A 12,436-nucleotide genomic window follows, 5' to 3' on the forward strand; every position below is an offset into this window, starting at 1 on the left:
CTCTCCATTTAACTTGATGGTGGCTGTTGGCTTGCTGTAAATTGCCTTTATTATGTTTAGGAATGTTCTAAAGGACCTGGTCTCTCTAAGACCTTTATCATGAAGGGTTGTTGGATTTTTTCAAAGGCTTTTTCAGCATCTAGTGAGATGATCATGTGGTTTTTTTCTTTCAGATTGTTTATATGGTGTATTACATTGACAGATTTTCATATGCTGAACCATCCTTGCATCCCTGGGATGAAACCTACTTGGTGATGGTGGATAATTTTTTTGATGTGTTCTTGGATTCGGTTTGCCAATATTTTATTGAGTGTTTTTGCATCAATGTTCATGAGGGAGAGTGGTCTGTAATTCTCTTTCTTTGTTGCATCTTTGTGTGGTTTGGGTATCAAGGTAATTGTAGCCTCGTAGAAAGAGTTTGGTAATGTTCCTTCTGTTTCTATTGTGTGGAACAATTTGAAGAGTATTGGAAATCTGGTAGAATTCTGCACCCAAGCCATGTGGTCTTGGGCTTTTTTTTTTTTTTTTGGTTGGGAGACTTTTGATGACTGTTTCTATTTCTTTAGAGGTTATTGGTCTATTTAAATAGTTTATCTGGTCTTGGTTTAACTTTGGTATGTGGTATCTATCCAGAAAATTGTCCATTTCTTCCAGATTTTCCAATTTTGTGGAGTACAGGTTTTTGAAGTATGATCTGATGATTCTCTGGATTTCCTCGTTGTCTGTTGTTATGTCTCCCTTTTCGTTTTTTTGATTTTGTTAATTTGGGTGCTCTCTCTTTGCCTTTTGGTTAATTTGGCTAGAGGTTTGTCTATCTTGTTGATTTTTTCAAAGAACCAACTCTTTGTTTCATTGATTTTTTTGTATTGTTCTCTTGGTTTCTATTTCGTTGATTTCAGCCCTCAATTTGATTATTTACTGGTGTCTATTTCTCCTCGGTGAGTTTGTTTCCTTTTGTTCTAGGGCTTTCAGTTGTGCTGTTAATTCATTGGTATGAGCTTTCTCAATCTTCTTTATGTGTGCATTTAGAGCTATGAATTTTCTTCTTAGCACTGCTTTCATAGTGTCCGATAAGTTTGGGTATGTTGTACTTTCATTTTCATTGATTTCTAGGAACTCTTTAATTTCTTTATTTATTTCTGCCTTGACCCATTGGTGTTTCTGGTGGGCATTATTCAGTTTCCATGAGATTGTAGGCTTTCTATAATTTTTGTTGTTGTAATCTAACTTTAAGGCATGGTGGTCCGATAAGATACAGGAGGTTATTCCAATGTTTTTGTATCTGTTGAGATTTGCTTTGTGACCAAGCATGTGATCAATTTTTGAGAAGGTTCCATGGGGTGCTGAGAAGAAGGTATATTCTTTTTTGTTAGGATGGAATGTTCTGTAGATAGCGATTAAGTCCATTTGAGTCAGAACATCAGTTAGGTCCTTTATTTCTTTGTTAAGTTTCAGTCTGGTAGATCTGTATTTTGGTGAGAGTGGGGTGTTGAAGTCTCCCACTACTAATGTGTGGGGTTTGATGTGTGATTTAAGCTTTAGTAATGTTTCTTTTATGAATGTGGGTCCCTTTGTATTTGGGGCATAAATGTTCAGAATTGAGACTTCATCTTGGTGGATTTTTCCTGTGATAAATATGAAATGTCCATCCTGATCTCTTTAGATTGATTTTAGTTTGAAGTCTATTTCATTAGATATTAGGATAGCTACATCAGCTTGCTTCTTAGGTCCATTTGATTGGAAAGCCTTTTCCCAGCCCTTTACTCTGAGGTAGTGTCTGTCTTTGAAGTTAAGGTGTGTTTCTTGTATGCAACAGAAGAATGGATCCTGTTTTCTTATCCATTCTGTTAGTCTGTGTCTTTTTATAGGTGAGTTGAGACCATTGATATTGATGGATATTAATGACCAGTGATTGTTAATTCCTGTTATTTTTTCGTGGTAGTGTTGTGTTTTCCTTCTTTGGTATTTGTTGGTGTGGGGTTATCTATTGCCTGAGTTTTCATGGGTGTGTTTAGTTTCTTTAGGTTGGATTTTTCCTTCTAGTGCTTTCTGTAGGGCTGGGTTTGTGGACTGGTATTGTTTAAATCTGGTTTTATCATGGAATATTTTGTTTACTCCGCCTATGGTGATTGAGAGTTTTGCTGGATATAATAATCTGGGTTGGCATCCATGGTCTCTCAGTGTCTGCATAACGTTTGTCCAGGACCTTCTAGCTTTCATAGTCTCTATTGAGAAGTCTGGTGTTATTCTGATGGGTTTGCCTTTATATGTTACTTGGTCTTTTTTCTTTGTGTCTCTTAATATTTTTTCTTTGTTCTGTATGTATTTTGATTATTATGTGACGAGGGGACTTTTTTTTTTTTTTTTTTGATCCAGCCTATTTGGTGTTCTGTAAGCTTCTTGTATCTTCATAGGTATTTCTTTCTTTAGGTTAGGAAAGTTTTCTTCTGTGATTTTGTTGAATATATTTTCTGTGCCTTTGAGTTGGTATTCTTCTCTTTCTTCTATCCCTATTATTCTTAGGTTTGGTCTTTTCATGGTGTCCCAGATTTCTTAAACGTTTTGTGTTATGACTTTGTCTTTAGTGTTTTCTTTGATTGACAAATCTATTTTCTCTATTGTGTTTTCAGTGTCAGAGATTCTCTGTTCCATCTCTTGCATTCGGTTGGTTTTGTTTGCTTCTGTAATTCCTGTTCATTTAGTCAGGATTTCTATTTCCAGCATTCCCTCAGTTTGTGTTTTCTTTATTGTCTCAATTTCATTTTTCAGATCTTGAATTGTCTCCTTCATCTGTTTAATTACTTTTTCTTGGTTTTCTTTGATTTCTTCCAATTTTTTGTTTGTTTTTTCTTCCATTTCTTTAAGGGAATTTTTATTTCTTCTTTAAGGGCCTCTATCATCTTCTTTTTTTTTTTTTTTTTTTGTTTTGTTTTGTTTTTCGAGACAGGGTTTCTCTGTGTAGCTTTGCGTCTTTCTGGAACTCACTTGGTAGCCCAGGCTGGCCTCGAACTCACAGAGATCTGCCTGCCTCTGCCTCCCGAGTGCTGGGATTAAAGGCGTGTGCCACCACCGCCCGGCCCTCTATCATCTTCTTAAACTCATTTTTAGGATTGATTTCTTCTGCTTCTTCTGTCTTGGTATGTTCAGGTTTTGCAGGCGTAGAATCACTAGGTCCTGATGTTGTCATATAGGTCTTTATGTTGTTGCCTGTATTTTTGCACTGGCATCTACTCATTTCTTCCTCTGCTCGGTGCAGGTGGTGTCTGTGTCTGAAGATGCCTCTTTTGTTCTAATTGTTAGTCTTGGTTCACTAGGAGTTCTTGGTTAAATTGGTGCTGTTGGACTCTGTTTCTCCAGGAGCAGCTTAGTCCAAACAGTGTTAGTGGGTTCTGTCTCAGGGAGCAGTTGTTTCCAGTTGGTGCAGGGTGGGCTTATGGTTTCAGTGGTTCTTAGGTTCGTAGGGGTTGGTTTTTATTTTTGTTGTTGTTTTTGTTTTTTGGTGTTTTTTTTTTTTGTGGGGAAGCAGGGAAAGGTAGCTGTCTGGTCCCTGGAACTCTGATGGGTAGGGCCTAGGGCTAGAGACCTGATCTGCCGGTCTGGAGATGGGAGCTTACCTGTTCAAAGTTGGTGTAGTGTAGGCTTATGATTCTGGTGATCTGATTCAGTGGCTGGGCATCGCCTTCTTTTGTGTTCTCAGGTCACGTTTTTTGCTCATTCGTCAACTCCTCAGCTGATCTTGTTTTCTCAGACTGCAAACTGTAGGATTCTGAATCCTCTCCCGGATGGATTTCAGCTGAGCAGGGTAGTCTCACCAATACCTCCAAGTTGTTAGGTTTCACAGGATCAGCAGCTGGGCCCTGGGTTGGCCTCAACAGAGTGTTCAGATCCGTTCTGGTCTAGTCCCACGGAGATGGCTCCTTCCCCGGATGCTGGGATTAAAGGCATCCCTGTTCCAAGCTCTTGATTAAGAGCCTGTTTTCACTAACTCTTCTGTTGTCAACTTCTTAATAATAAATGATTTTAATGAAACTCCCAAATGAGGGTGAACTTTAGTCAACCTGGAGATTCCTGGGTGGGAAGTGGGGGCTGGAAACCAGGGTTCTTTGCTCCAGCTCACTACAAGACCTTTCTTGACACGTTTCCTTTGAGCTCCAGCGATTAAGGTTGTTTGAGTCTGCTTGATGTGTATGGGTAGAAGAAAGGAAGACCTCATAATTTATTGTACTGGCAATTAAAGAGGATCATTTTCTGTGACTTTAGAAATGTTAAGGCAATATTAAGTATTAACTATGGTAGCAGTTTTATAACATATCCTCTTCAACAAAGCAAGTCTCTATGGCTTCTCCCCATAAGTACAGTTTTCTCTCAGTTGATGAGTTGAAATAATGTATTTAAACATGAACCTGAATTTTTTTTTTAATCCCTGAAATTTTTTGCACATATCTGGTGGCGTTAAGTGTTCTTTATTTCATGCTTTAATCAGCATATGTGTTAAGATGTTTACTGTTTTAAAATGGGGACATAATCACATACTTTGGAATCTACCGAAGTCCTTGGACTATTCAGACGGAATACGGTTAGACTGAGTGACATTCTGTTCTTTCCCTACCATGTGTATCTCAGACTCAAACACACACATTTCTTCCTTCTCATAAGACTGAACTATGAAGGCTGATTTTTATCTGGCTATAAACAGCAAAGGGCAGAATCAGATGTTGTCTAAAAGGGTCTTTTGAAACTGTGGGACTCAGACAGTATCGCTGAGTTACAGAGGGATCAGGATTCGTGGTTTTTTGGTCATAAAAACACTGCAGATCCAAAAAAAAAAAGTTCACATCCAGTGATTTCTTCTAAAACAACACAGAGCCACATAAACCCCCACAAACAGAGCAGATCTCCTGTAATGCACAACCATAGTCAAGTCAGAGACTTCATCAACGGGGAAAATGGCAGAAATAGATCCTAGATCTGACACCTTGTAATCTAGACCCAGGAACAATCAAGACGCACACGCACTGAGACATTACCAGCAACAGGTGAGGCCTCAACACGGAGATGCACAAGGCTGAAGATCAGACTGCAACAGCCTGGTACACATGTAAGCAGGTAAGGCAGGGAATGTGTTCTTAGAAATAGTGCCCTCCACTGTGGCTGGAGAGATGGCCCAGAGGCCAGGAGCACTGGCTGCTCTTCCAGAGGTCCCGAGTTCAATTCCCAGCACCCACATGGTGGCTCACAACCATCTGTAAAGAGATCTGGCGCCCTCTTCTGGCGTGCAGACATACATACAGGCAATATACACAATACATAAATCTAAAAAATAAAAAGTGCCCCTTAAAATGAGAAGCATTACATACTATGATATACACATCCCAGTAGTTTAGTGATCACAAATTCTAGGACAGTCACAAACATCTGGTTCATCGTGCACAAAGAGCAGAGCTTCACCACTGGAAACACAAACACACCACTGAGTTCACATCCTGAGATGTCTGTCCACTAGTAATCATGAAGAGACATTGAAACATAGATGTGTAGTTTTTTTGTTTTTGTTTTATTAAGCAAAGCAACCATATTTTTCCATTATATATATGTTTTTTTTGAGACAGGGTATCACTATGTAGCTCTGGCTGTCTTGGAACCCACTAAGTAGACCAGGCTGGACTCAAACTCAGAGATCTACCTGCCTCCCGAGATCTGCCTCCCAAGTGGTGGGATTAAAGGTGTGCAGATGTGGTGATATTTTGTTGTACTCTAATAAAAGTTGCCTGAAAGGACAGAGCCACTCACTAGATTAACATAAAGGTCAGGCAGTGGTGGCATACACTTTTAATCCTATCCCTCAGGAGGCAGAGATCTCGGTGAGTTCAAGGCCACACTGGGATACATGAGATTCATCCAGTCTAGGAGAGGAACAGAGCCAGGCAGTGGTGGCACACACCTTTAACCCTAGTATTTGGGAAGCACACACACCATTGATCCCAGCACTAGGAAGGTGATATAGGAAGTGACATGGCTGGGCGGGGAAAGGCAGACAAGCCTGAGGAGACAGGAACTAGAGCCCTTTTGGCTGAAGACTCGGGGCATTCAGCCAGAGGATTCCTGGAGTTGGCGAGGTGAGGAGCGGCTGTTGCTTGTTCCTTTGTCTCTCTGACTTTTCAGCGTTTACTGCAATATCTGTCTCTGGGTTTTTATTAAAAGACCATTTAGGATTCATGCAATACCTAGAACCATGTATTCATTTCCAATCCATTATTGCTACATTAAGAAGTCATAATCTTAGAGTCACAAAACACCACCAAACTACCTTACCTTTCTACAGTCGGAAGCCAGAATGACCAAAATCAATGTATCAGCAGCAGGGCTCCGTTGCTCCTGGAGGACCAAGGGGAGTTTTTTCCCCCCTGGCTTTCTTGGTCTAGAGAGGTGTTTAGTCCTTGGCTTTGGCCCTCTGTCTATCTTCAAAGACAGCAACATATGGTGGTATTTTATTTGTACTGAGATGTGATTTTAATTGTATGTTAATAAAGTTGCCCGGGGGGGTCAGAGCTATTAGAGCCATAGCAAGAGCGTGGCGGTGGTGGTGCCGCATGCCTTTAATCCCAGCACTTGGTAGAAGAGCTAGGTAGATCTCTGTGTGGTCAAGGATACAGCCAGCATTGGAGACACACACCTTTAATCTCAATACCATAGAGACCTGGAGGTCTATACATACAGTCAGTGACGAGGCAGTCATGTGTTTGGGTTTGCAACCAATGAGAAGGCAGAACAGAAAGTCTATATAAGCTCTTGCTGAAGAGGACAACAGCTGCAGTGAATGGTAAGCTTTTTAGCTCTGACCTCTTGGGCTTTCATCTCTGCATTGGCTCTGTGTTTCTTATCTAACAAGACCGTTCATATACACACAAGAAGAGGAGAAAGTGGAGGTAAACGGGCCCGGCGGCAGCGGCCAACAGGGACATTCAGGCCCGGCGGCAGCCGGCAGAGACATTCAGGCCCAGCAGCGGCCCACAGAGGTAGACAGGCCCGGCGGCAGAGACAAGCAGACGCAGGTAGGCCTGCGGTGGCGGCCCGCGGAGGTAGACGGGCCCAGCAACAGCCCGCTGAGGTAGACGTGCCCAGCGGCGGCAGCCGACAGGGATATTCAGACCCGGCGGCAGCCGGCAGAGACATTCAGGCCTAGCGGCGGTCCACAGAGGTAGACAGGCCCGGCGGTGGAGACAAGCAGACGCAGGTAGGCCTGTGGCGGTGGCCTGTTGAGGTAGACGGACCCAGCGGCAGCCCGCTGAGGTAGACGTGCCCGGCGGCAGCGGCCGACAGAGACATTCAGGCCCGGTGGCGGCCCCCAGAGGCAGACAGAACCAGCGGCAGCTGACAGGGACCACAGGCCCGGCGGAGGACCGCAGAGGTAAACAGGCCCAGGGACGGAGACAAGCAGACGCAGCTTGGAACAGGGACGCCCCTAACCCCAACAACTGGGGAAGAAGCTATCTCCGTGGGTCAGAACCAGAACGAATCTGAACACTCCATCTGAGGACAACCCAGGGCCCAGCTGCTGATCCTGCGAAACCCAACAACTTGGAGGTGTTGGTGAGACTACCCTGCTCAGCTGAAACCCATCTGGGAGAGGATTCAGATGCCTACAGTTTAAAGTCTGAAGAAACAAGATCAGCTGAGGAGTTGACAAATGAACAAAAAGTGACCTGAGAACACAGAAGAAGGCGCTACCCAGACACCAAACCAGATCACCAGAATCATAAGTATATAATTCACCGATCGAAATCAGCTGCCCCTGAAGAAATAGCCCAATAGCACCAATTTAACCAAGAACCACTACTAAACCAAGACTAAAAATTAGAACAAGAGAGGCACTCTCAGACACAGACACCACCTGCACCTCACAGAGGAAGAGATGAGCAGACGCCAGTGCAAAAATACAGGCAACAACATAAAGACCTATATGGCAACATCAGAACCTAGTGATTCTACACCTGCAAGACCTAAACATACCATGACAGAAGAAGCAGAAGAAATCAACCCTAAAAATGACATTAAGAAGATGATAGAGGCCCTTAAAGAAGAAATAAAACATTCCCTCAATGAGGAAATAAAAACTTTCCTTAAAGAGGAAATAAAAAACTCCCTTAAAGAGGAAATAAAAACTTCCCTTAAAGAAGAAATGAAAAACTCCATTAAAGAGGAAATAAAAAACTCCCTTAAAGAAATGGAAGAAAAATCGAACAAAAAATGGGAAGAAATCAAAGAAAGCCAAGAAAAAGCAATTAAACAGATGAAAGAAACATTCCAAGATCTGAAAAATGAATTTGAGACAATAAAGAAAACACATGCTGAGGGAATGCTGGCAATAGAAATCCTGACAAAACGAACAGGAACTACAGAAACAAGCATAACCAACCGATTGCAAGAGATGGAACAGAGAATCTCTGACACTGAAGACACGCTAGAGAAAATAGATTCGTCAGTCAAAGAAAACAATAAAGACAAAAAAGTCCTAACACAAAACGTCCAGGAAATTTGGGACACCATGAAAAGACCAAACCTAAGAATAATAGGGATAGAAGAAGGAGAAGAATACCAACTCAAAGGCACAGAAAATATATTCAACAAAATCATAGAAGAAAACTTTCCTAACCTAAAGAAAGAAATACCTATGAAGATACAAGAAGCTTACAGAACACCGAATAGGCTGGATCCAAAAAAAAAGTCCCCTCGCCACATAATAATCAAAACACTAAACACACAGAATAAAGAAAAAATATTAAGAGCTGCAAAGGAAAAGGACCAAGTAACATATAAAGGCAAACCCATCAGAATAACACCAGACTACTCAATAGAGACTATGAAAGATAGAAGATCATGGACAAACCTCATGCAGACACTAAGAGACCATGGATGCCAACCCAGACTATTATACCCAGCAAAACTCTTAATCACCATAGGCGGAGTAAACAAAATATTCCAGGATAAAACCAGATTTAATCAATACCTGTCTACAAACCCAGCCCTACAGAAAGCACTAGAAAGGAAAATTCAACCCAAAGAAGCTAAACACATCCATGAAAAATCAAGCAATAGATAATCCTACACCAACATACACCACAGAAGGACAACACAACACAACCAAAAAAATAACAGGAATTAACAATCACTGGTCATTAATATCCATCAATATCAATGGTATCAACTCACCTATAAAAAGACACAGGCTAACAGAATGGATTAGAAAACAGGACCCATCCATATGCTGCATACAAGAAACACACCTTAACTCCAAAGACAGACACTACCTCCGAGTAAAGGGCTGGGAAAAGGTTTTCCAAGCAAATGGACCTAAGAAACAAGCTGGTGTAGCTATCCTAATATCTAATAAAATAGACTTCAAACTAAAATCAATCAAAAGAGACCAGGATGGACATTACATATTCATCACAGGAAAAATCCACCAAGATGAAGTCTCGATTCTAAACATTTATGCTCCAAATACAAAAGCACCCACATTCATAAAAGAAACACTACTAAAGTTTAAAACGCACATCAAACCCCACACATTAGTAGTGGGAGACTTTAACACACCACTCTCACCAAAAGATAGATCTACCAGACTGAAACTTAACAAAGAAATAAAGGACCTAACAGATGTTATGACTCAAATGGACCTAACAGATATCTACAGAATATTCCATCCTAACACAAAAGAATATACCTTCTTCTCAGCACCCCATGGAACCTTCTCAAAAATTGACCACATGCTTGGACACAAAACAAATCTCAACAGATACAAAAAAATTGGAATAACCTCCTGTATCTTATCAGACCACCATGCCTTAAAGTTAGAACTCAATAACAACAAAAATTATAGAAAACCCACAAACTCATGGAAACTGAATAATACCCACCTGAAACATCAATGGGTCAAGGAAGAAATAAAGAAAGAAATTAAAGAGTTCCTAGAATTCAATGAAAATGAAAGTACAACATACCCAAACTTATGGAACACTATGAAAGCAGTGCTAAGAGGAAAATTCATAGCTCTAAATGCACACATAAAGAAGATGGAGCAATCCCATACCAATGAATTAACAGCACAACTGAAAGCTCTAGAACAAAAAGAAACAAACTCACCCAGGAGAAATAGACGCCAGGAAATAATCAAATTGAGGGCTGAAATCAACGAAATAGAAAACAAGAGAACAATACAAAAAAACAATGAAACAAAGAGTTGGTTCTTTGAAAAAATCAACAAGATAGACAAACCACTAGCCAAATTAATCAAAAAGCAAAGAGAGAACACCCAAATTCACAAAATCAGAAATGAAAAGGGAGACATAACAACAGACAATGAGGAAATCCAGAGAATCATCAGATCATACTTCAAAAACCTGTACTCCACAAAAATGGAAAACCAGGAAGAAATGGACAATTTTCTGGATAAATACCAAATACCAAAATTAAATCAAGACCAGATAAACCATTTAAATAGACCAATAACCCCTAAAGAAATAGAAACAGTCATCAAAAGTCTCCCAACTAAAAAAAGCCCAGGACCAGATGGTTTTAGTGCAGAATTCTACCAGACTTTCAAAGAAGAACTAATACCAATCCTCTTCAAAGTGTTCCACACAATAGAAACAGAAGGAACACTACCAAACTCTTTTTATGAGGCTACAATTACCCTGATACCCAAACCACACAAAGATGCAACAAAGAAAGAGAACTACAGACCAATCTCCCTCATGAACATTGATGCAAAAATACTCAACAAAATATTGGCAAACCGAATCCAAGAATACATCAAAACAATCATCCATCACGACCAAGTAGGATTCATCCCAGGGATGCAAGGATGGTTCAACATACGGAAATCAGTCAATGTAATACACCATATAAACAAACTGAAAGAAAAAAACCACATGATCATCTCCCTAGATGCTGAAAAAGCCTTTGACAAAATCCAACACCCCTTCATGATAAAGGTCTTAGAAAGAATAGGAATACAAGGAACATTTCTAAACATAATAAAAGCAATTTAGAGGCAAGCCAACAGCAAACATCAAATTAAATGGAGAGAAACTCAAAGCGATACCACTAAATTCAGGAACAAGACAAGGCTGTCCACTCTCCCCATATTTATTCAATATAGTACTAGAAGTTCTAGCTAGAGCAATAAGACAACAAAAGGAGATCAAAGGGATACAAATTGGCAAGGAAGAAGTCAAACTTTCACTATTTGCAGATGATATGATAGTATACATAAGTGACCCCAAAAACTCTACCAGGGAACTTCTACAGCTGATAAACTCCTTCAGTAAAGTGGCAGGATACAAGATCAACTCAAAAAAATCAGTAGCCCTCCTATACACAAATGATAAAAGGGCTGAGAAAGAAGTCAGAGAAACATCACCCTTTACAATAGCCACAAATAATATAAAATACCTTGGGATAACACTAACTAAACAAGTGAAAGACCTTTTTGAAAAGAACTTTAAATCTCTAAAGAAAGAAATTGAAGAAGATATCAGAAAATGGAAGGATCTCCCATGCTCATGGATAGGCAGGATTAACATAGTAAAAATGGCAATCTTACCAAAAGCAATCTACAGATTCAATGCAATCCCCATCAAAATACCAACACAATTCTTCACAGACTTGGAAAGAAAAATACTCAACTTTATATGGAAAAACAAAAGACCCAGGATAGCTAAAAGAATCCTATACGATAAAGCAACCCTTGGAGGCATCACCATCCCGGACCTCAAACTCTACTATAGAGCTATAGTAATAAAAACAGCTTGGTACTGGTATAAAAACCGACATACAGACCAATGGAAACGAATTGAAGACCCTGACATTAATCCATGCACATATGAACACCTGGTTTTTGACAAAGGAGCCAAAACTATACAATGGAACAAAGAAAGTATCTTCAACAAATGGTGCTGGCATAACTGGATGTCAATATGTAAAAGATTACAAATAGATCCATATCTGTCACCATGCACAAAACTCAAGTCCAAGTGGATCAAAGACCTAAACATAAATCCAGTTACACTAAACTTAATAGAAAAGAAGATAGGAAGCACTCTTGAACGCATTGGCACTGGAGACCATTTCCTAAATAAAACACTGACAGCACAAACCCTGAGCACAACCATTAATAAATGGGACCTCTCAAAACTGAGAAGCTTTTGCAGGGCAAAAGACACAGTCAATAAGACAAAAAAGACACCCAACAGATTGGGAAAATATCTTCACCAACCCCACATCTGACAGAGGATTGATCTCCACAATATATAAAGAACTCAAGAAACTAGACATCAAAGCACTGAACAGTCCAATTAAAAAATGGGCTAAAGAGCTAAACAGAGAATTCACAAAACAAGAACTACAAATGGCTGAAAGACATTTAAAGAAATGC

This window comes from Peromyscus maniculatus, chromosome X (assembly GCF_049852395.1).
Source record: "Peromyscus maniculatus bairdii isolate BWxNUB_F1_BW_parent chromosome X, HU_Pman_BW_mat_3.1, whole genome shotgun sequence".
NCBI classification, from domain to species: Eukaryota; Metazoa; Chordata; class Mammalia; order Rodentia; family Cricetidae; genus Peromyscus; species Peromyscus maniculatus.